General features: G+C 45.2%; 1 protein-coding gene across 2 annotated transcripts in view; it reads right to left on the bottom strand.

The window, feature by feature from the left end:
* Positions 1–24891, bottom strand: part of LOC144773449 (disks large homolog 2) — a 583523-nt gene that overhangs the window by 335467 nt on the left and 223165 nt on the right. The window lies entirely within an intron of this gene.

Here is a 24891-nt window from a genome sequence, read left to right as displayed (position 1 = left end):
GCCAAAAAGAAGAAAGCACAGCTCCCATTCTTGTTTTTCTAGCAAGCTGAGCCTCAGATGATCTAAGATCATGACCTGGGATGTAAACTCGTATCATAGGATTCAGGTAACTAGGGCCTCGCTATGAAGTATGCTGCGGTGAAATCATAGGGTTTTAAACTTAATGTGGCCTGATGTACAAAGAATTGATTTGCAAAAAGTGGTTTCAAATTAGCCCTAGCATTTTTTTTAATCGCTTCTGATTTAATGAGCTGGCCTATGTGTTAATAGTCATCTAGCCGTGGCAAACCCTGTCATTTAGCCTATAGCAAGCTTTGCGACCCGTAAATGGCTTTGTACATCCGGCCCATAGTTAGGATTAGTAGCCAAATGGCTACCTATAAGATCACGATGCAATGACGTGTCAAATAGGCGCCTTATTGCCATCATTGTTTGCTGAATCTAGTGCAGAGATCTCAGGGCGCATTGATTGCTTATGCTAACGCTCAGATGCCTCATTTGGAAGCTGGCGGCTAGCAATGTGCCATTTAAACGAGTAGCCAAGTAAGATGGGCATTTCAAAATTCTACTGAAGCACATTTTTCATTTACATGAACAATGTCTTGAAGGAAACGTTTTTCCACTTGCCAGTTTCAATTTACGAGATGGCAATTTTCTGTTGTGTTAAGCCTTTTATTTCAAAGTAGTCCACGTTCGCATTACAACTTTAATCATTTCTTATGAATGATAAACAGGCAAACTATTTTAATTTAGTCATGTCGATTGCAATGGTATTCAGGATTTTTAAAAAGCAATGATTATATAGGCATTGTTCTGACTATGACCCCGATCGGATACCTTTCATTTCTAACGTCAGCATCCGTTTGGTGCTGCACGGAAGATGGACTTGAATAAATGTAAATGTTCCCATACGCATAAGCAATTTTGCAACAAGTGATTAATTTCTAATTTTTGGAGCACGTGTTAGAAATATCACTTTATATTTGGAGTTATTATCGTGTTTTTAAGAAAGTATTGGTAGATTCTCAAAATTCGATGCACAAAACGAACAAAAACTATAAAAGAAAATAACTACAGAAGAAACGCTGTCGATTTCTAAATACCATTCGGGGCATTAGCAGTCTTTATTGTCGAAAATGTAACCTCCTCCATATAAAAAGAAATTGAAAAAAATGATAAACAATATGAACAGTTAGCGTAAAACCTGGGTACCTGTTAATTTATCACCTCAATTTCCACATATATATATATATATATATATATATATATATATATATATATATATATATATATATATATATATATATATATATAGTGTGTGTTGGACTAAGCAGTGCTCTTCGTTGGACAGAGGCGCACCTATACTACTGACAGCCTACAACTGATTAAGGCCGCACACTTGTTTACAAGAGGCACTATTTAACATCCTTATTTGAAAATACATAAACTACCATGAAATTCAGAGGTCATCTTAGTGAAAATAGATTTTTGTTCACATTCATAAGAAGGTCTAGGACCTTCAAAATGAAGCAATAAACATGCATTTCTTCCTAGTCTGTGTTTCCAGAGTCAATTTACACTTTAAGCGAGCCGCGCAGTCACATAAGCGACCCATGGGACCCAGTAAAAGCAGAACTGTAGCATATTTCAAGAACATGCATGGCACAAGTGCTTTTACAAAAACTGCATCTTCACTTTCTTGTTAGCTGGAGTTGAAACCAGCAAAAATATTTACTTATTTATTAACAGGTTTTTAATAATGTGTACAAGACCCAAGGCATGACAGAACAAGTGTACAGTAACCAGCTTGTGCATGAGAGACACACCCTGCAACAATAATATCACATCTTTGTAATATTCAAGCACCGATACTTTCACTACAGTTCAAACAAACATATAAACAGCTACACATGGATGAAAATTATACAGAACACACATGCACATACTCTTATTCAGTCTCAAGGTGACATCTTAAAAACCAGAAAGGGAATACAACATAACCCCTCTGTGTGTTCATATGCACCACTAACCTCATCACTATGGAAAACAGGAGAAGTTGCAACTCCTTCTGAAATGCCTCAAAGGAGAAATCTGTACAGTACGGGAGAGGATAGAGTCTATATCTGTGAAGAGCTTCCTGAAAAGGAAAAATCTGCAGAGATGTAGAGAGGTTGCATTCTATATCTGTGAAGAGCTTCCTGAAAATGAGAAATCTGTAAAGATCGGGAGAGGATAGAGTCTATATTTGTGAAGAGCTTTCTGAAAAGGAGAAATCTGTACAGATCAGGAAAGGATGGAGTCTATATCTGTGAACAGCTTCCTGAAAAGGAGAAATCTGTACAGATCGGGAGAGGTTGCAGTCTTTTATCTGTGACGAGCTTCCAGAAAAGGAGAAATCTGTAGAGATCGAGAGAGGATGGCGTCTATATCTGTGAAGAGCTTCCTGAAAAGGAGAAATTTGTAGAGATCAGGAGAGGATGGAGTCTATATCTGTGAAGAGCTTCCTGAAAAGGAGAAATTTGTAGAGATCAGGAGAGGATGGAGTCTATATCTGTGAAGAGCTTCCTGAAAAGGAGAAATGTGTAGAGATCTGGAGAGGATGGAGTCTATATCTGTGAAGAGCTTCCTGAAAAGGAGAAATTTGTAGAGATCAGGAGAGGATGGAGTCTATATCTGTGAAGAGCTTCCTGAAAAGGAGAAATTTGCAGAGATCAGGAGAGGATGGAGTCTATATCTGTGAAGAGCTTCCCGAAAAGGAGAACTCTGTACAGTACGGGAGAGGATGGAGTCTATATCTGTGAAGAGCTTCCTGAAAAGGAGAAATCTGTACAGATCAGGAGAGGATGGGGGCTATATCTGTGAAAAGCTTCCTGAAAAGGAGAAATCTATAGAGATCGAGAGAGGATGGAGTCTATATCTGTGAAGAGCTTCCTGAAAAAGAGAAATCTGTACAGATCGGGAGAGGATGGGGTCTATATCTGTGAAGAGCTTCCTGAAAAAGAAAAATCTGTAGAGATGTAGAGAGGTTGCAGTCTTTTATCTGTGACGAGCTTCCAGAAAAGGAGAAATCTTCACAGATCGGGAGAGGATGGCGTCTACATCTGTGAAGAGCTTCCTGAAAAGGAGAAATTTGTAGAGATCAGGAAAGGATGGAGTCTATATCTGTGAAGAGCTTCCTGAAAAGGAGAAATTTGTAGAGATCAGGAGAGGATGGAGTCTATATCTGTGAAGAGCTTCCTGAAAAGGAGAAATTTGTAGATATCAGGAGAGGATGGAGTCTATATCTGTGAAGAGCTTCCTGAAAATGAGAAATCTGTACAGTACGGGAGAGGATGGAGTCTATATCTGTGAAGAGCTTCCTGAAAAGGAAAAATCTGTACAGATCATGAGAGGATGGAGTCTGTATAAGAGCTTCCTGAAAAGGAGAAATCTGTAGAGATCGAGAGAGAATGGAGTCTATATCTATGAAGAGCTTCATGAAAATGAGAAATCCGTACAGATCGGGAGAGGATGGAATCTATATCTGTTAAGAGCTTCCTGAAAATGAGAAATCTCTACAGATCGGGAGAGGATGGAGTCTATATATATGAAGAGCTTCCTGAAAAGGAGAAATTTGTAGAGATCAGAGGAGGATGGAGTCTATATCTGTGAAGAGCTTCCTGATAAGGAAAAATCCGTAGAGATCGAGAGAGGATGGAGTCTATATCTGTGAAGAGCTTCCTGGAAAGGAGAAATCTGTACAGATCTTGAGAGGATGGAGTCTATATAAGAGCTTCCTGAAATGGAGAAATCTGTAGAGATCGAGATAATGGAGTCTATATCTGTGAAGAGCTTCCTGAAAATGAGAAATCAGTACAGATCGGGAGAGGATGGAGTCTATATCTGTTAAGAGCATCCTGAAAATTAGAAATCTGTACAGGAGAGGATGGAGTCTAAATCCTTGAAGAACTTCCTGAAAATGATTGAGTAAGCAAGCCAGAGATCTGCAGGGAGTCGCTTCCAGCTGAGATGCTCAGTGTTTGGGCCTACTATTATTTTGCGCTATACCGGCCAGTTTGAAAATACTGCTTGCTGCCATAGATCCACCACCTGGGTGAAGAGAACAGGGGTAAAATCTCAAAATATTTGGTGCCTGACTCCAACCTCGCCGCAGCATATAAAGATGTTTAAGAGGAGCAAGTTAAATCTTGGTAATACCTGCAAATGGTGTACTTGCATCTTCTAGGCGTGAGAGGACCAGATACCGAGAACCAGATACTGCACCCTGGTTATAAATTTGAGAATAGCTACGAGGCCTGACGCAACAAGTGATGGCTAGAGGAAGTGCTCAGAAGAAATAAATAAAAGATTATCAAGAAGAACAAACTTATTTGATGCTCATATCTGTCATTTCTATGTTTGCTGGCAAGAACTGTTTGTTTCAACTCCATCAGCTGTTCGATAAATCTACGATTATCTCCTGGTGATTTCTAGATAATATAGATTTTGGGTAAGGTCATATCTAATAACTTAGGTTCCACTATCAGACTTGAAGAGTAAAGCATTTTTTTCTTTCACCCTTCAAAATGGCATTGTCTATGTATCACCACAATGCTGCAACCTGTTCCACCCACTCAGCCAAGACGAACAAACAAGAATTCTGAAGAGACAACGAAACTCCTAAATAATTGTGAAATTGTGTACAGCCATGCCACAATCAGAAATATTATGTTGTGCTCATAGGTTATAATTGTACTTCCATTCTGTGGTTAGAAGCAGAGTTCCGGTTATGGAGAAGATACTTGAGGAAAAAATGTGCATTCTTCTTGGTTTATGTTGAAAATAGGAACTTCAGTAAGGTTGATAGGGTTTGGATCCTTTCATGAAGAGTAGGTTTATACTTTCCTATTCTTTCAGCTTGCAGTCATTTAGGATAACATAGTGTGAGCTGTCTGGTCAAGATGACCTATATTAAGGTAACAAGAACTCAACGTCATCTTCACAGTGATTTGTGAAGGATCTTCTAGTGTGCACGCCTTTGATGTTGCATGGATTGGGCAGGAAGTGTAGTTTAGGACCCTGAGGGAAGTAGCAGCCTGAAGTGAGGACCATGACATCTTCTAAAATTAATATCACTGTTTACGTTTAATTTGTTACAGCAGGTATACAGCCATTGAGATCTAGAGTAGTAGTAAGGTCCATGTCAGTCTCATAGAAGTTGAGGATGAAGTGTTCACGAGCTCTTATAACAAGGATAAAGGTTAGTTTTAGTTTGGGGGGCTGTTCATAACCAGGGGCCCTTCTCGTCCTTCAAAGAGAATCATAAATTTGGCTGAGAAAAAGTGCAAACCTGGATTTTAGAATTGGTGATGGGATATACTAAAAGAGAATCAGTAAAGTGAAGTGTTAGGTGTGTTAGGTGTGTGTTTATAAGGATCAAAAGATTTGGGAGAACAAGGGGTCCATTAGGATGGCGGGTGGATTGCCCCGCCAGGCTGGCGGTAGCCACCGCCAGCCTGGCGGGGGAAATCCGCCTGCCATCCTCACTCATTCCCCCCCCCGCCATATTAGTATGGCGAGGGACCTCGGCGGACGGAAAGACCGTCCACCGCTTTTTCGCCGGCCGGGGCGGAAAAGGATTAATATGGTGGCGGTGTCTATCAGACACCGCCAGCCAAATTACAATGGGCATTTGACAATGCCTTTCCGTGGTGGCAATGCTGCCACGGAAAGGCATGCGGTCTTCACTCTGGGGGCCCCCACATTTGCATATGCAAAGCGGCAGGCACCACGCGGTGCCTGCCGCTTTGCATATTCAAATGCGTTTAAACATTTTTAGCATTGTGGCGGTCGGTGCAGAGTGCACCGCTCGCCACAATGCTAAAGATGAAGGATGTGCCCGCCACTGTGGCGGGCACATCCTAATTCCCCCAACGGGACCCCCGCCCTTATGGCGGGCGGTCCCGAATACCGATAGGGTGGCGGGCGGACAATGCCGGCCCATCATCCTAATGACCCCCTAAGTTTATGAACAAGGGTAAGAAAGGAAAAGAATTGAAGGTGCATGGTTCAGTAGAGCCAGAAGCAGAAATGTGCTCCCTAATGGTTGAGCAAAGAGGAAAATCTGGTTTAAGAGGCTCCATTACCATAAAAAGGTTTTAATGTTTTTGTCGAATTACTGAATAATATTATTAGGCAGGGGTGCCCGCTTTCACCTCTCCTGTTTGCGCCAGCAATAGAGCCCCTGGCAGCGACACTAAGAGCAACGCTGGGAGAGGGCATAGGCCTGGGGGATGTGACACACCAGGTGTCACTGTACGCGGACGACCTCTTGGTCTTCGTGAGGGACGTGGGAAATATTCCAACTCAGCTAGCGCGCACATTAAGTGACTTCACCTCTCTTTTGGGACTTAAAGTAAACACCAACAAGTCCTGCCTTTATGCATTCCGAGGGGACACTCAAGACCCGGGCTACATCTTAGACGGTACAAGGGTGCAATGGAAAGGTGATACTTTATGCTATCTAGGAATCCAGATATATCGTCAACCAGCGGACCTTATTGACAGTAATCTGGGACGTGCCATGGCAGCCATCAAATCGCAAGTACACTTCTGGAAAATGTTCCCACTGACAGTCACTGGCAGGGTAGCATTATCCCAGTTTGTGATCCTTCCTCGCCATCTGTACTATTTTGTCAACCTGCCAACATATATCTCGGCAGCCTTCTTTACCATGCTTGCTAAACTGCTTAGGGACTTCCTCTGGGGCAAAGCACGTCACAGGATAGCACTGACTAAGTTGTACTAACCCACTGATAAGGGAGGTCTTGCTGCGCCTTACTTTGAGCACTACTATTTGGCCGCACAACTACAGTGAATAGCTCACTGGCTATCAGACAGTGGACATGAAGACACTGCGTCCATGACCCCTCCCTCTAGACTATATCACTAAACTATTTCACCCAGCAGCTAGGGCCCCAGCGCCGACACCACTCATCATGGCGGTGGCTTAGAAATGCTACCGGCGTAGTTTATACCTCACCAGAGCGCTAGTCCCCTACGCACCGGCCGTACTGCTAGAAGGTTCCCCCAGCGGGTCTGGGATGCTTACGCCCCTTGAACTTGTGGAATGGCACGAAGCTGACATACAGACCTTGGGAGATCTGTACCGGGACGGCACGCTCATACCATATGAATCACTGGTTGAAGAGACGGGGCTGCCACCGGGGCAATTCTTGCGTCACCGCTCCCTGATCGCGACACTGACCTCTAAGTGGGGGGATATGTTGATGGAACCTACCCAACTCCTCACCATACAATATCTTCACGTTAGGGGACGTGGCAAGCACTTGATCCGATGGTTTGCAGCTTCCTTACGTACGCAAGCAGCGATAAGTCTGGAGCCACTGCACTGAAAATTGGAAACGGACCTGGAGCGACCACTGGAGGATAGGGAATGGGATAAGATAATTAAGAGCCCAGTGCGCATACCCAGAAACATGAGGTACCACCAAATACTACTGTTTATAGTCCACAGAGCATACCTCACACCCGAGAAGATAAATAGGTACTTTCACCATGTAGATGCGATGTGTCCGCGCTGCGCAGAATTGGGGGTTGGATTGGTACACATGCTGTGGAGCTGTCACAAGCTATATCCCTACTGGTGGGCTGTCGGGAAGGCGCTGCACGCATGTACAGGCCGCATCATTCCCTTTGAATGGCCTACTTACCTGCTACACCATTTTTGCAGAACCCCGGCCACAAAGGTTTCCTCCCGCTTCCTGGACTTGGGTTAAGTGGTAGATAAGCGACTACTGACTAAGAGGTGGAAAGCAGAGGACCCGCCGCACTTTAGAGCATGGAGGTATTCACTTCTAGAATGGGCCAAAGCAGAGGGTGTAGCCATTCTGAGAGAGGAAACATTGGGACTCCGAAAGACACATATTGCCACACAGTGGGAGGGATTACTCTGGGACTTGACACAGACTGTGGGGTACAGCCCATAGAGGCGACCTGGGCACAAGGGAGGCGCCCTTACGGAGAACAAGGGATAGCCCGCCAGTGGGCATTCGCAATGCCACGTACACAAGTGTACGTTATCTGATGCCTAGGGAGGACGCCATTGCGGTCTCTAAGTGGACCTGCGGAGAGCCACGGGGGGGGGGAGACGGGAGGGACATGGTGAGGAAAACACTTCCAAAAGTCAGACTGTACTGCTGTTACTAGTTTTGAGTTTAGTTTTTGAGTTTTATCTATAACATCTGTGCACTTACTTATGCAGTAGGACCTGAGAGGACTCTTTACACCATGCTAAATGGACCATGTCACTAATGTATGATGGTTTTTACCTGGTCGAGGCTCAGCTAGTAACAAGGTCAATAATGTCATTGACATGTACGTTTGTTCTATTCCTATTCAACCGAAATGTTTATTTGCAACTACTCAGCGGTTCAATGTATGACCGGCTTGATATGATGCATTTTGTTTTTCATGACGATGGGTAAATTGAAAACTAATAAAAACAGATATAAACAAAAAAAATGATTGAATAATATTATTTCCATGTTTGTACATTAAGCTAAATATTTTTGCACCGAATGGGACGCAAGGGATGGAATTTTGCGTTACAGGGACCAACAGGGAGTTGTTGAAGATTTCCTACATCAGTTTTTTGGTATTCTGTAAGGAAACAGTAGTATTGGTCCTCAATAAGTGCTTCTAGGTACTCCCAAAGTAACCTCAGTTTGTATTTCTTGGCATTTTTTGGTATGTTCAGAGAATTGGTGATCTTAACAGATCCTGATCACCTAAGAATGACTTGGAGCATTGCTAAAACAATTCTCTCTGGAAGGTAAAACAGGCACTACAGGATGGGTGAGCCAATGTTAAGTGGAATATGAGGATATGGCAGATTAGATCTGGTAATAACTGGGCAAAAATTACGTTATTCACAGAAAACACAGTAAAGAAGGAAAGGATTTAGCTGCTAATCCTATGCAGTCTTCTATTCTACAGATTAAGCGTTTCTCTGGGAGTAACACATGCTGTGCAGATGCGGAACGGTTCCTCAGCTTATTTGAGAGAGGTTTAAGATGCTGGGGAATCAGAGAATGAAATGAGTAGAACTGGTAGAGTGCATCATAGATGACGGTTGTGAGGGAGTTCCTTGCCTCAAAGACCCTCGCTCCCACACTCAAGAAAGCTTAAAGCTCAAACAACGTTAGGGCCAGATTATGGTTTAGCCTCCTAAGGGTGCCTTCCTGCACCTTCACACCGGGCATACATTGTCTCCCTGGAAATAGAGCAGCACCACAAATTCATATTGCTGAAATTAAGACATAGGGCCTAATTATGGGGAAACATCCTTTACAACGCAACTTTTACCACGCAGTGCCTTTACTACGTAACTTTTACAACGCAAACCATTACAACGCATTGCGCTGGGGGGCGCTCTAGGATAGGGAATACGTTTAATTTACTGTCCAACACCTTCCCTAGTGTCCACGGGGACTGGAGTTGGAATAGTAAATTAAACTATTCACTATCCAGCCCCCCAAAGCGCTATGCGTTGTAAAGGTTTGCGTTGTAAAAACCGCGTTGTAAAGGCATGCGATGTAAAAGCATGCGTTGTAATGTCATACATCCCTAATTATGAGTTAGACAGTCCATCGGCCCACCGAACCCGTAGTAGCAGCACTGCCACCGCCGCACCGGTTGTCTGACCACCGTATTTTGATTTGGCAGTTGGACTGCCGCAGGACGCCGCAACCGCCAGGGATGATGGATCCCACAGCGGTGGTGCGGCGGTCTGAGGCTGCAAAATGCTGGCGATGCCGATGCAGCATTGCTGAGCATATTACAAGTTGCCTCATTGCGACCCTATCCACACTACGGAAAGGGTGTCAGTGAGGCAACTCATGGGACCTTTACAGGGCCCTCTGTCACCTCTGTGCAGGGGGTGCATGCCCCCTGTGTGTTAGCAGCCCCAGTTCCTGCATGGGAAGAAATGCACAACATGGTGCATTTCTTCCAGTGCAGCAACCTATTTTGGCACCGCCTTTCTATGGCTCTTCTTTGAGCCTTAGAAAGGACCACCACCGCAGGACCGCCCACCAGGTCAAACTCGTAATCAGTGGGTGGTCTGACTATGGGTTTGTTGGTCACACAGTGGGGCAGTGGTGTGGCGGCCCACTGTGAAACCGTCAAACTCATAATCAGGCCCATAATGACAATCTAAGCCATATTTAAAAAAGTTCAGAGTAAAAGTCTGAGCTTCACTTCATTGGCTTACGTTTAAGGCTGATGGAAATTTCAGATTTTTTCTAGAATTCAGAAAGATTTGCCTGCTCTTATGAAGCAGCCTCTATAGGTGTTCCAGCAAAAAAATATAAGCAAATCAGCTATTTTGTGCCTCTGGAGCAAAATCAGGGTGTTGGGCAGGCACTAAATAAAAAATAGGCCAGATGCCCAACATAATTGCTTTTAAGAACTATTGTTGGTCTGGGCATGTAGTACACTTAATGGTAATTGCATTACAGTAATTACAATGTCTAGTCCATTAAAGCAACTTCGCCCGCAGGCAAACCTGTGTGTGGCAAAGCCTGTTCATGGTATTCCAGCCGGCAGGAACTACCCTCTGCAAGATGCTGGGCTACCTAAGTGCCTTAATGCAAGTACCATTAAGGTAATTACATCACCCAGGCTTCAGACAAGGCTGATATGGATATGTAGTCTTCAGTTCTCGAAGTGACAAGTGCACACGAGTTTTGCAGGTCTAACTTTGAGAATTGATGATTATGTGAGCTGAATATCATTTCACCAGCCTTCCACATTTTTATTCTGTGGCAATTATAGGCGAAACCAGCAAAAACAGGTGAATTTGCCTCAGAATTTGACTTTAAAGCAAATGAAAAAAGTGCTCCGCCGTACCTGCAGCCGTCACAAGTACTCAAACAGTAACCCTGTCAGCGCTTTGAAAAGTAGAACCAGTCGCGGCCGGAGCAGGTAATAGCGGTGGGGTAGTGGGGCGGGCGAAGTCGACCGATTACGATATAGGGAAAATAAAATAAATAAACTACTTAACTTGCGCTTGCTGCATCGCCGACCCGGCGATGCGACGAGCGCATGATATGTTGGATTTTTTTTTTTTTTTTTTTAGTTATATTTTCCTCATTCCGTTGTCTGTCAACTTCCCCACGCCCCACCCCACCGTTCTTACCTGCACCAGTTGCGACTGTGTAGCACATGTACCAGCCAGGCTGTGAGAAAATTACACAAAAGTGCATTTACACTTTGGCAAAAAATGTTTATTTTTCCTTGGGGAAAATATTGTCCCACAGAGAAACCCGTTCCTCTCCATTCCATAAACTTTGGGGTGCTACCTACTCATTACTGCCATGGATATGCAGTTACCCTTGCCCTTATCATGAAGAAATATGTAGCGTAATGAAGATGAGAAACTAACTTCAAAAAGCCGGTGAATAGTTAAAAGTTGATGTTCAACTTTGCAGGTGGATTTAAGGGGAATGCGACCTCCGTCGTTATGGCCTGACAACAATTGGCCGATTAAACCTTGCTCCCTGTACACACACCAGGTTGCGCATGGTTCGCAATTAAATGACGCAATGTTTTTAACAATTTGGGGCCTAATTTATGAGAAATGATGCATCGTGTCACTTCTCAGTGCGCACTCTTTGCGTCATATTTATAATATGACGCATCATGTCGCAAGGAGTTACAGATACCTCAGTATTTCTGACGTAACTGTAGGCGCAAAAGTGATGCATTGCTGGAGTGTGTCACAAAAGTGATGCAACTCCAGCAATGTGTACTTTCACATGGGCAAGTTCCATGTTGTTATTGCCTGCGTCAGTCTTACGCCTGCCATGAAGCAGGCGTAAGTTTTTGACATATTAGCGGCCAAGAAATGGCACAGTGAAATCTATGGGCCTCATTTATGAGGCTAAGCGCCACTTTTACACCGCTGGTGCGTCACTTTTTGTGACGCACCAGTGGCGTAAAAAATGCGCCTTGTTGCGCCATATTTACAAAGTGACGCATCTAGGTAGATGCGTCACTTTGTAAACCCCTGCGCCACATTATACCTGCGCCAGGTATAATGTATGCAAGGGGGACGTATTGACGCAAGAAAGGGTCATAGAAGTGATGCAGTGAAATCTATGTGATTTCACTGCGCTACTTCTAGGACACAAATGCATTAATTTCTTACGCCTGCCTCACAGCAGGCGTAAGACTGACGCAGGCCTTTTCACATGGGGCTTACCCCATGTCAAAGGATACATTGCTGGAGTTGCGTCACTTTTGTGACACACTCCAGCAATGCGTCACTTTTGCTCTTACAGATACGTCAGAAATACTGACATCTGTAACTCTTTGCGCAATGATGCGTCATATTGTAAATATGACGCATCATTGGGGTTGCAAGGAGGGCGCAATGAAAAGTGACGCATCGCTGTTTTCTCGCAGCGATGCGTCACTTTTAATTAATGAGGCCCATAAGATTTCACTTCCATGACCCTTTCTTGTGTCAAAATGCCCCCCTTGCATACATTATACCTGTCGCAGGTATAATGTGGCGCAGGGGTTTACAAAGTGACACATCTGGATGCGTCACTTTGTAAATATGGCGAAACAAGGCCCATTTGGCGTAAAAGTGACGCACAGCCTCATAATGATGCCCTTGGTGATTACCATGTGAAATAAAGATGGCAGCACACTTCTTTACATTTTGGTAGGCCCAACCTGACAGAACATAACAAGCAGGAAAGGTTCAGTATTTTCCCCAAAAGGTGGCTTCTAGTGCATTAAACACTAAAATCTGCAAGCTGTTCCTCAAAAACACAGAATATGCGACAATTATTACATTTGATACATTTCAAACACCTCAGTGTCAGATTTCATATCAAATATTATAATAATCACGCCTACTTGTAATCTGGCCCTTAAAGTTATTGCTTCTAAACATGAACACACTTCTCTTGGTATGCGGAATGAATGTAATATCCCACCTATTGTTTGTAGTATTTTGTAATATCTTCAAGTATGTATATATAATTTATTTTGATATAGATTTACACTGAAACCTTTTGATTTATATAAAATTATTTTCTTCCACCATCAATGCGTGCTGCCGGTTTGCTCTTGCACATTGTCACCTATGGGTATGTACTTTGCTGTCCATACATCATGTTCACTCCATACATTGGTCCGAAAATAAAATAAATAAATACTGCTTCTAACAGCAATATATATTGGTTCACGTACATCAAAAGAAAGCTAAACCATTTCTAGTAAATTAATGAATACAAAAACGTCTTTGAGAAGTCGGCTTCCTACCTGATTCCACCATGCTCCTATTTAAGATGCCCCTTCATCCTTCTTAACCTCCTGCAATGGATGAACACTATATTCCCACTCCCAATATTTGTCACTTCTCACCATATATCCTTGTTATGCATTTATCTACTACCTTTCAGTTCATCCACTGGATAGGCCGAGGAGACTTTATCCCCGGTCTTCTCTCTGGACACCTTTTATTTAACCCTCGGCGTAGTGGGCGTAGTGGGGCTTCGCGAAGCTACGCGAAGTGGGCAAAAAACTACGCCCACCCGGGCACTTCGCGTAGCCCCACTACACGCCACCCGCCTCCCTCCCGCCCTCCCTAAATGCTTTAAAAGAAGTTATAAATGAATTATAAAACCACTTACCTTGTCCGCCGCGTCCCCGGGGCTCACGCTCGTCATCGCGCCGCCGGCGCGCGCGTCCTGAATACTAATGGCATGCGCGGCCGCCCGCGAATGCGCATTTCTTGTGAGAAATGCGCATGCGCGGGCGGCCTCGCATGCGCATTAGTATCTACGACGGCGGCGCCGGCGGCGCGATGACGAGCGGGAGCCCCGGGGACGCGGCGGACAAGGTAAGTGGTTTTATAATTCATTTATAACTTCTTTTAAAGCATTTAGGGAGGGCGGGAGGGAGGCGGGCGGCGGGCAACTTCGCTACGCCCACGAAGTGGGCGTAGTGTTGCCTGCTTCGCCTACTTTGCAAAGGGCGAAGTAGGCAACACTATGCCCGTAGCGAAGCTGCCCGCCCAGGGTTACTTTTATTGCAAACCCTTTCTGTGTAAACACTCCCATTGTTTAATTCCATTTGTTATAAAGTGCTCTGGTTCCGATGTACAACCCTGCAAATATATATATGTGTGCGTGCAAACCTCAAAGCCTTGCAATCAAGCGGCTTCCAAATAAAATCTGTGGTGATCTACCTTAAACATTCAGTCATTAGCTGACCTTCTTTCTTTTAGTAAACGATTAAAAACCCGGTTTTTCCTGCTAAAGGTGTAACCATTTCTGGTGATTATGATGTAGGAATTGTAGCAGCAGCAATTTAGAAATTCATCTTCCTTTCTTTCTTTCTTTCTTTCTTTCTTTCTTTCTTTCTTTCTTTCTTTCTTTCTTTCTTTCTTTCTTTCTTTTTGCTTTCTTTGCCATACATAACATTTTATGGGGTCAAAATTCTGGGGTTTCACGGTGGGTTGGCTGGTATTGCCCATGCATGGCTTTACCACTTATAAGAAGCTGAAGGACTCGATGCATTACACATTTTAAACACAGGCAATTTCTTGTAGCAATGACAATCGAAAAACAGTATTAAATCACCCCTATCTGCCAACATCACATGTTCCAGGATGGCAACACGCATCCCAATGAAAATTCGTCCAGGATGTTGTGCCCTTTGACATAAGTCAAGGAATGGGTAAACTTGCAGGTCGGTGAAGTATGGTTTTTAGAATAAATTTGCCATTTAAATTCCTGAGGTTGTTTGTAGCTGTCTCTAGTACAGCCCAGCAGACCCCTGGGGAAATCTAGGCAGTCGCTGTAGACCGCGTGGGAAACATACCAGCCAAAGTGCATCAATTCTGACTACAAAAACACTCCTGGAAACAGGTCAAATCAACAAAATATATCACTGCTTGGTATGACTCTTGTGATGAAAACCTATTTGTAATTTAAAGCATGTGAGGGTGGCTACATCACATGCGAGCAATGATTAAAAGTTAGTCTTTGCTAATGTTTCAGAATTATTTATGAAATCATGTGTTTTCTTGTTGGAGAGCTTTATATCCTTGCACTCATAGAAACAAAGGTTGTGATTTATGAAAAGAGGCGTAATTTTTTCTCTTAAATTATTCCAACGGCTGTTCTTAAATGAATGCTGTTCGGGGTATTACATGCTTCCTCCCCCAAATTGAAGACTTTGGGCATATTATCAGCCACGGCCCGTGGAGGGAGTTCCGGTGGGGCAGAAAGGCGGGGCAGGGGAGGGTGTAGCATCTTGCTACAAGTAAATACAGACACTGGTTGTGTTTCAACTGGAGCTTTATTATCTACATCCAGTGCCTTCCCTGTCCCTACTCTAACTGCCCTCATCCTGTCCCTACTCCGCCTCTTCCTGTCCCTGACCACCTAGCTCCTCCCACCCAGCTACTAGACTGCTAACACACAACATCTCCCCCTTTCTTAACAAAACTGATAACATATTCAATCGTATCTCTTCAATGAATCTCTTTGGTCGCTGAGCATTGCGGCGCGGCCTTACGTTCATTTCGACAGTGTCCTCTTCAGTCTGAAGTATGTCCAATTTATTCAGAGCCTCTAGATCATGTCGATCACGGGTTCCAGGATCTGGTGACACAGTGGGGTCAAGCAATGATCCGGTCGAGTCCTGGGAGCACTTCTTAAAGTGAGACACGTTTCTCGTAACTCGACGGTGGTCAGACTCCGCCGTCAGCATGATGCCTTTCTGTCGAGTGACCAGTAGTGGTTCATCGCGAAAACGACAGTCAGTTTTCTTCTGTTGGTCTTGTTTCACTAGTACATAGTCTCCTTCGTGCACAGAAGGTGATCTTGCTCTTCGCTTTGCGTCGGCATACGACTTCATCTTGTCCTTATTTCTCTTGTCCATCTCTGCCATCTCCAGATGGTTGTGGGTGGGTGATATAGCTCGCAGTGCTCCATCCCAGGTTGGGATTCGGTTTCTCATGGGGCGACCTAACATCAGCGTGGCAGGACACTTGCCAGTGGTCGAGTGGGGAGTTGTCCTGTAGGCCCTGAGGACCTCGTTGAGAGCGATCTGCAGGTCCTTCTTTTCGGCACAGGCCTGCTGAAATGTTTTCTTGATTGTGGCCATGAAGCGTTCAACGGTGCCGTTTGCTTGGGGCCAAAGGGGTGTGACTTTCCTATGATGGAAGTCCAAGTGTCGGGCATATGCTTCAAAGTCATGTCCATTGAAGGGAGGACCATTGTCTGTCTTCACCTCTCTAGGGACGCACCAGGTGGCAAATAATTCATCCAGCACCTTGAGAGTACTGGAGGCACCGGTGGAGGGTACGAACTGTGCGAATGGGAAGCGAGAGTACTCATCAACTATGACTATCACGTACTTGCCAGAAGACAATGGTCCGTAGAAGTCCACAGCAATTTCTTGCCATACTCCCGCCGGTAAGGGGGTCATTTGCAGTGGGGCCGGGGGATCACCTTTGCTTGTCAGTTGGCACGGGTGACAGTCTTTCAAGGTGGATTCCACCATTTGATCTAGTAGGGGAAACCACACACGCTCCCTGAGCGCTCGCTTCGTGGATACGACTCCCCGGTGACCTTCATGAGCAAGATCAATGACACCTTGCTGTAGAGTTCTGGGAATCACGATTCGCTGTCCCCGCAGTATGATTCCGTCTGAGGTCACCGACAGTTCTTCATGGACATGCCGGAATGCTTGCAGCTCGTGTTTGGTGTCCAGCTTACTGTCTTCATCCTGAGGGTCATGCCTCCACCTGTTGGCTCGAATCTTGCTGAGAACCTTTTGCAGGATGGTGTCCTGTGCGGTGGCGTCTCGGATCACATCCATTGGAATGGCAGGAGGTAGCGCCTGGTCAGCTACGAAATGGATGTATTCCTCAGCAATCGAAGGGTGAGAGTTGGTTGACGCAGGCGGATGTCGAGACATGTAGTCTGCTGGGTTTTCAGACTTTCCCGGCTTGTGTACGATCGTGAAGGTATACTCCTGAAGCCTCAGGCCCCACCTCTCAATTCTGGGGGGCATTTTTGCACGGGGGTTGCCGTAGATGGTGACTAGCACCTGGTGATCCGTGATCAGGGTAAAGTGCTTGCCGTAGAGGAAGACATGAAAATGTTCACATGCCCAGACCACTGCAAGGCTCTCCTTCTCAGGCTGTGAGTACGCCTTCTCGGGGTCGGACAGGCTGCGGCTAGCATAAGCAACAATACGTCTCTGGTCAGAGTCATGGTCATATTGCGCTAAGATGGCCCCCAACCCTACGGGGCTGGCATCTACGGTGACTTCAGTCATTCGTCTGGGGTTGAAATAGGAAAGGTTATCGGCCGACTCCACAGCCCTTTTGATCTCTGTGAATGCTTGCTCGCACTGAGGAGTCCATTCAAAGGGTTGCCCTTGCTTGGTCAAGGTGCGGAGCGGGTGGCTGATGGTCGCGTAGTCCCGGATATACTGGGCGCAATAGCTAGCCATTCCCAGGAAGGATCTTAGATCGCTGACGTCCTGAGGACACTTGGCGTTGTCTCCGGGTCAGGTTTCATTCCCGCTCCTGAGAAGATGTGACCGAAGAATTTTAGTGTAGATTGGTGAAATTCGCACTTGTCCTTGTTCAGGGTTAAGTTCGCATCAAGCAGGGCATGACAGACGCGGTTGAGTGCAATGTCGTGTTCACGGGTGTCGGAGCCATAGACAAGGATGTCATCGCTGTAATTGAGCGTATTGGGGATGTTTTGGATGATCTGCCTGATAGCTTCTTGGAAAATTTCAGCAGCTGAAGACACACCAAAGCTTAGTCTCTTATATCGAAAGAGTCCAGGTGTGTAGCAAAAGTTGTGATGGGGCGTGACTGGGCGTCCAGTTCCAGCTGGTGATAGCCCTTGTTTAGGTCCAATTTAGAGAATACCTTGGTGCCGTTCAACGCCGAGATCATGTCACATAGAAGTGGCCCTGGATGGCGTTCACGTTCTATCGCAGTGTTGGGGATGCGCATGTCGACGCACAGTCTCACTTTGCTGGTGTTGCCCTTTTTTGGTACAACGACTACCGGCGAAACCCACGAGGTCGGACCGTCCGTGCGTTCAATGATGTCGGCAGACAGGAGGTCATTGATCTCTTCTTCGACAGCCTTTTGAAGGTGGAAAGGAACGCGCCGGGGGTGCTGAGCAACAGGCCTGATTTGCTTGTTTACATGTAGGTGTATCTGGCGGTTTTTCAGCTTCCCTAGCCCAATGAAAAGGCGAGGAAAACGATTGACGATGTTCTGGTCATCACAGACTTTGAAGAGGATCTCCACGAGACGGAGACGCTCCGCAGTCGGCAGGCTGAGCAAGCAGTCAGCCTCGGGTCCTTTGATGACATGAATGACTGCATCAATAGTGACGTTGTCATGTGCAAGTGTAGTCGGGAATTTGCCAAGACATTGCAGGGGTTTCTTTGACATCCAGGTGTAGACGCGTACAGGTGCATGAGCAAGCGACGGCTTGGGGCGCATCCTCTCGTACTCGGTGACAGGGATGTAGTTCAGCGAAGCTCCGCTGTCCATCACGAATTTGGTGTCGTGATTCCCTACTTTGATGTGCAACCGAGGGTACTTCTTCAATTGATCTGGGTCTGCGATCATGTTTGCATATTGCTTCGTGTATTCGGAGCCTCGAGATGAAGATCTGGAGCTCCGGGACGGGGATCTGCGGTCCCATCGCGATTTGTGCGACTCCCTGCTGGAATGAGGTGAGCTGGAGGACTCTGCGTCGGTGTCATTGACGGGGTGCTAAAAACCGGAATATGGATAATTGGAGGTAAGCAAACAATTTAATAAATCAAAAGAATTTCGTAGCGCCAAGCCTAAAGTACTAACTTTAGATTGGTAGCAGATAAAGAAATGCTGTGTACACTCAAATGAATAGTACTTTAAAATTCTCTTTAATAGTTAAGATTGATTTTAAGTTAAAATGCAACTTTTAAAAAGTTGGATTTTTTTTTGTTCCAACCAACTTTGTCTTTCTGCCAGTGTCCTGGGTCACCTGCCTGTGAATGGCTCTGCTGTTGGGGGTTGTGAATTGCTGAAAAAACTACCGTAGATTAGGGGTCCGTGGGGCGATTATAGGACCACTGAATATGCGTTCCCCAGTTAACGTATCACACAAAATGCACACCTGTGGTCAAGGTCATGTGTATATGATAAATGTGTAAGTCAACCTCTCTCATCACCAACGTGATGCCATACACCTAACTGGGGGAGACATCCCTTAAGGATAAGAACCCTTACTCACCCGAGGGTGACATGCTTCATCATATGGGTCCACCAGTGTAGAAATCCTAGTCCACACTGGGAGCTACTACTCCGGGATCTTAAAGGAGGAGCTCAGAGATGTTTTATTGGGCAAAGGGATGATAATCCCATATGTGAGCAAATAGGTGTGGTGAGGATAGCAGCGCTGTGTCAGTAGGATACGTGAATATAAAACTATCTAAGAGGATACACTTAATTACTTTATTGATGTGTTCCACTTGACAGGATTAAAAAGTAACAGCACAGTGGTATAGAGGTAGAACCACTGTCACTAGGTGGTCAACATGTTTCAGCCTCTTGATCCTAAGGTATCATCGGCTTTCTTCAGGACCAGTTGGAAAAATATGTGATACTGCTGCTGCCAATATGTGACAAAAAATGAAATAAATTGAAATTATGTATACTCCACCGGTATTCCTGTCTTTTTTTATGATGATCAGGTCATACCCAGGTATCCTCATTAGTAGGAAATCCTGCCTCACCTCTACCTGGCAAGCTGCTCTGGGAGATGGCCCCGCACTGTCCGTCGGTACCTCGTTGCTCTGGTAGAGCTAGCCCCGGGAGGTCGTGAATTGCTTCCAGACAGTGAGACAATGGAGCCTAGGTGTGAAAAGGATGGACAGAAAGATGTGCACAACCTCACTTGCACTTTAAAGGGCTTTGCCTATAGCACACACAAAGGAACCTGACTGCAGGCCTGTCCTGCCTTTTGTAATCCCAGAAAGGTTGGAACCAGGACCAAGGAAAGGAGTAGGACTAACTGGAACCAGTTTTAAGAGTGGGCGAAGGACCGTCAGAACCACTCACCAGAACACTCCTGGACCTGTGGAAGATTCAGAAGAATAACTGCTCTGCTGCCAGAAAGACTGTTCTGTTGCTTGAAGGACTGCCTTGCTGTCTGAAGAAGTTTGGACCTGCTCTCCTCGATCCTAGACTACCCATAGTGACTCCAAGGGTCAGTTGGTTGACCTTCTGTTTTAGCTACAGAGACACAACAGGCTTCCAGAGCCCTCCCTGCTCCCGGCTAGCTGCAACTGGGCCCGCCTGGACCTGCCTGAGCCCTGCTGCTGGCCTCTGCTGGAGTATTTCCTGATTCCCAAGAGGTGCCCCCCACGTCCTGGACCCTTGGCTAGCATCAGTGGAAGCTCTTCCAAGAAGAAAAAGCTGAAAATCCACAAGTTGAGCTCTTTGTGATCACGAACGGGCCAGTTCGCGGGCTGAACAGCAAATGAAAAGCTAATGCGAGACCTTCTCTTCTCGCTGACGCTGACAATGACCGTCCATAACGACCTGCCCCTCGAGGCCTGCATGTTGCATGACTGCCCGCAACGACCGCCAACACGAAGCTCCAGTGGAGACCAGATATTTTTCCTTCAATACCGACCGTATGCAGTTCTCAACCTGCTCTTCACACCTAAAGCCTCCTCCTCATCTGCTCCTCCAACACGAATAGGACTCTTTGTGTCAAAATTGAGACGGTAATTCTTCAGTAAGGCTCACATGGTTCCTGAATCCGACCCGTGCTCTATCTCGGTCAGCCAGAACTTGTTACTTTCCCCTGGTCTAGAGCAACCGAATGACGCCGAGTGGCGCTTTGAGATGCGATTTTCACTAAAATGTTTATATTGAATATCTCCGGTTCTACTAATTTTTGTTATTTTGGTATCATTATATATATTAGAATTTACTCAATTTTTCTAATTTGGGTTGGGATTTTTCTTGTGTTATGTTATCACTTTATCACTGTTTGTGTACTGTATCAATACTTCACACATTGTCTCCAAGTTACGCCTGAGTCCTTTTATGCCAAATTACCATAGGGCTAAGCACAGGTTAATTTTGTGACGTTTGGGGTTCACCCTGGCAAGGATTGTGTTTGTTGCCTGAGTGGGGTTTTCATCCCTCTCAACCAGTAACCCTTACATACGTACTCTTAATTCACTAGTTCATGTCAGACTTTGAACTTTTGTAAATAAGGTAATGCTTGGGAAAGTGCATGGTACTCCCTTTTATAGGCGTACATCAATCATAACTCTGAAACAATTTTTTGTATAAAAAAGGCCTAACCATTCATCTTGAAAGTAAATGGTCCTTATCACACTGGATATGAAAACTGTAGAGGTGTTTCTGCCACCATTTTGGGCTGACAGGTCTTAAAGAGTTGCAGAGCTGGAGCAGTGGTTCATTTACCACCCTAGACAGTGGAAAGTGGTTGCTTGTCACAAGAACTTTTAAGGCATGTATTGCATTTGTCTGGATATGTAAACTTATTTGTTGACAATCATATGAAGTTGCAGTATACTGCATAACATTACTTGCCTTCATGAATACACCAGGAAATCAACTAAGTGAAAATGACTGCTATTGCTAAATGTCATTACATCTGACAATTCCAAGTTCTTCCAAGAAAAACAAGCATTGGAAATGCAATAGGTCTCACATTTTTTTGAGTTACAACAATTGGCATTTTAAATGGCAATGTCTTTTATCATGTGTTTTGAAGTGTATTTAAGTGGTATGAAGTAGAATTATGTGGGTTGAATTGGATTAGTTAAGTTGTGGAATTATGTGGCATGAAATTGTGTGGTGTGGAGTGGATTTGTGTTGTGGCATTAGTTTGCATGGTGTGCTGTAGAATTATGTGCATAGATTTCGGATTAGAGGTGAGGCAGTCTTCATCAGCCGTGGGGCACCCATTTTCCATATCCAGAAAGACAGGCTTTATTTCTTCCCGACTGGGGAATCTTCTTGTTCACTTAGGCTTTGCCTCATGGCCCAGTAATTGCCCTCAGGTTACTGGTGGGTTGGCTGTTATCAGCAAGTGGTGTTGGAGATTTACATAGATGTTCTGAGGTCACAGCAAATGAAGTTGGCACTACAGTTCATCTGATAGGTGTGAATTATTGATCATCTGAGTGATTGTGGGCCTGCTTGACCTTTCCCCAACCCTGGGTAACTTGCAATGAGTTGAATTACACAAACAGGTGGCACACATCCCTGTTAGGTTGCTCTCATTCCATCTCAGGAGTGGATGGTGGCCAAGCAGGTGATCCTGTCCCACTAGTGGGCAGAGGGAGAGCCAGATCTGCTAGACACAGCCTACATCTGACAGAGGCTATGGAGACAGAGTGTTACTGGGCAGGGGAGGGTCTGCTGTGGTGGAGGGAAGCCCTGTTTTACCTTCCCACATCCGGTGTGCTTTGCCAGACCATGCAGAGGTGCGCCTCGAGGTCTGTGTTTACAACTTCACCTATGATATCAGTTATATAGGTATCCATGGAGAAACGATTTCGAGGCCATTATTAGTTCAGAGATGTAAATATTAAGGGTATTCACTCCAATGACAGAGTTCACGGAGTTTGCTCACTCCGCCCTCTGCTTCAAGCGTGAAGATCAGCAAAATAACTCCGTAATCTGCTGGCGGAGCAAAGTTGATACCGGTGTGCTGCTCACTGCAGTGCTCACACAGCGCTCACCCTTGCATCTGTGCCCCATTGAGCGTCATGTGACATTCTGACACACGCACGCATGCATGCTCCCAGCTGGCTGAAAAAAGCGATTGGAAGTAGCTGGCCTGCATTGTGGAGTACAACTAAGGCAAGGGAAGCAGCACTGTAGAGCACGCAGAGCTCCGAGGACAGCACCAGAGCAGGATTTTGATTTCATCTGAGTTTCTTTCTTCCTTCTCCGGGTGCCAGTTAGCAGGGCTGGACTGGGCTCGGGTCTGGGAGGTGCAGGATGTGACACCGCAAGGTGCTGGTGCAGTTACATGGACCCCTACTGTGCCTGCTACTCCCTGCACAGAGACATCACCCACGGAAGCACCGTGCACACGTGGATCTGCTTTAGTTTTGGGGTGGCGATATACATGTGAGGGCTTAATTTGTAAAATATGAAGTGCAGGTGCTCACATTTTTTAAGGAGGCGACACCCACTTCCCTCGACTCCACCTACTTACTCTAGAAGCCCCACCCACATCCTCAACGGTCACTTCTGACTCTCAAGTTTCAGAAAACTAGCACATGGTGGCAAAGGTTCATTTAGTGGACCCTGGGAAAGCATATGTTATCTACCTTTTCATCGCGGTCACAGGCACCAACTTCCCAACTAGGTTTAGTCCACACGCACCAGTACTTATATTCAAATATACCCAGAATGTGCCAGCGCTCATAGGGTTAACACATATAAACTCAGTAACAGTCAGTTTTGGTTAAATGGAGAAGCATGTGAAAAGCCAAACATTGCCATACAGTAGCTATAGCAGTAATTGTAGGCACTAGAAAGAGTAGCTGCACTGTCTGAAATAAAAGAGGGGAGTTCAGGATCTCACTATGGCTGCACTTCCAGGTAAATTAGAAGTGGTGCATAAAGACGCCAGCGCTAACTGCCGTCTCACTTAACAAACTGGCTGCTTTCTCAATCACAAGTGAATGGAACGCACCTAGACCCTGCATATGGCAGTGTGTTAAAGATTGTTGAAATCCATCCACTAATGCCAGATCCCAAACAGCAAAAAGATACTTCAATGTAAAGCCACTACTGGCTGTGGATTAATCTGCACTTATAGGCAGAGCAGAGGAATGCACTCTCAAGCATTATTACCTAATCACAAGCCTTGCTAATGTTTTTGTTCTTTTTACAGACTAACATATATAATTTCTCCACATAACATCACAGATACACAGAATATATGCCATTCACGAAGGGAGCGATGAGTTTTATTTATGTTTATACTTCACGCGCAAACTGCAAACATCGAAACGTACACAGAAGGCTAGTGAAAACTCAGAGGCCCTGAATTGTAATAATTATCCAGCCACCCCCTTCAAGTACACTACTACCATCATATAGTCAGAGTCTCTGTGAGCACTGAGTTGAGGAACGAAGCACAGAAAATTAACCCCTTTGCAGGCCAGACGTGGTGAGGAACAATTTGTGTGTGTGTGTGTGGGGGGAGGAGGGGGGGGGGGGGGAGAGAGAATCCTTCCCTGGCAAGAAACTGCTGGTTACTCAGATCGAGAGCAGCCACAGCCTTACTGGAAAAGAGTTAGGAATAAATACCAACTCTACTTAAGTGTGCAAGCAATTTTTAGCTCAGCATATTTTCCTGAGACGAAAGAGAGTTTGCCTTGAGACACTACAAATTCCAGAACCAACCACTCAAGTTTATAAAGATTTAAGGACACGGAAGCTACCACGGATGGGATCGGAGAAGACAGTGCACAATCACAGCACTTGTATGGAGTATGAGAGGGGTACCTGTGTAAGAAGAATGTAAAGCAGAGGGACAATAGAAGAAAGAGAACCTTTTATAGATTTTCATATTATGTTGCTTTGTGGGACTGGTCGACGGTATAAAAAACTACAAAAAAATAAATATATACAGTGAGAGAGGTAGAGAAAAGAGAGAGTCAATGACTAAGAATGAGAGAGGAAGGCGGGAGGAATCCGGTGGGGAATAGAGGGAAGTATAGAGAAATAGAGAGAGAAACATGCAGAGAATGGAGAGAGTCATACAGTGAGGCACA

Source organism: Lissotriton helveticus, chromosome 8 (assembly GCF_964261635.1).
Source record: "Lissotriton helveticus chromosome 8, aLisHel1.1, whole genome shotgun sequence".
NCBI classification, from domain to species: Eukaryota; Metazoa; Chordata; class Amphibia; order Caudata; family Salamandridae; genus Lissotriton; species Lissotriton helveticus.
This window is presented reverse-complemented; position numbering and strand designations above follow the sequence as displayed.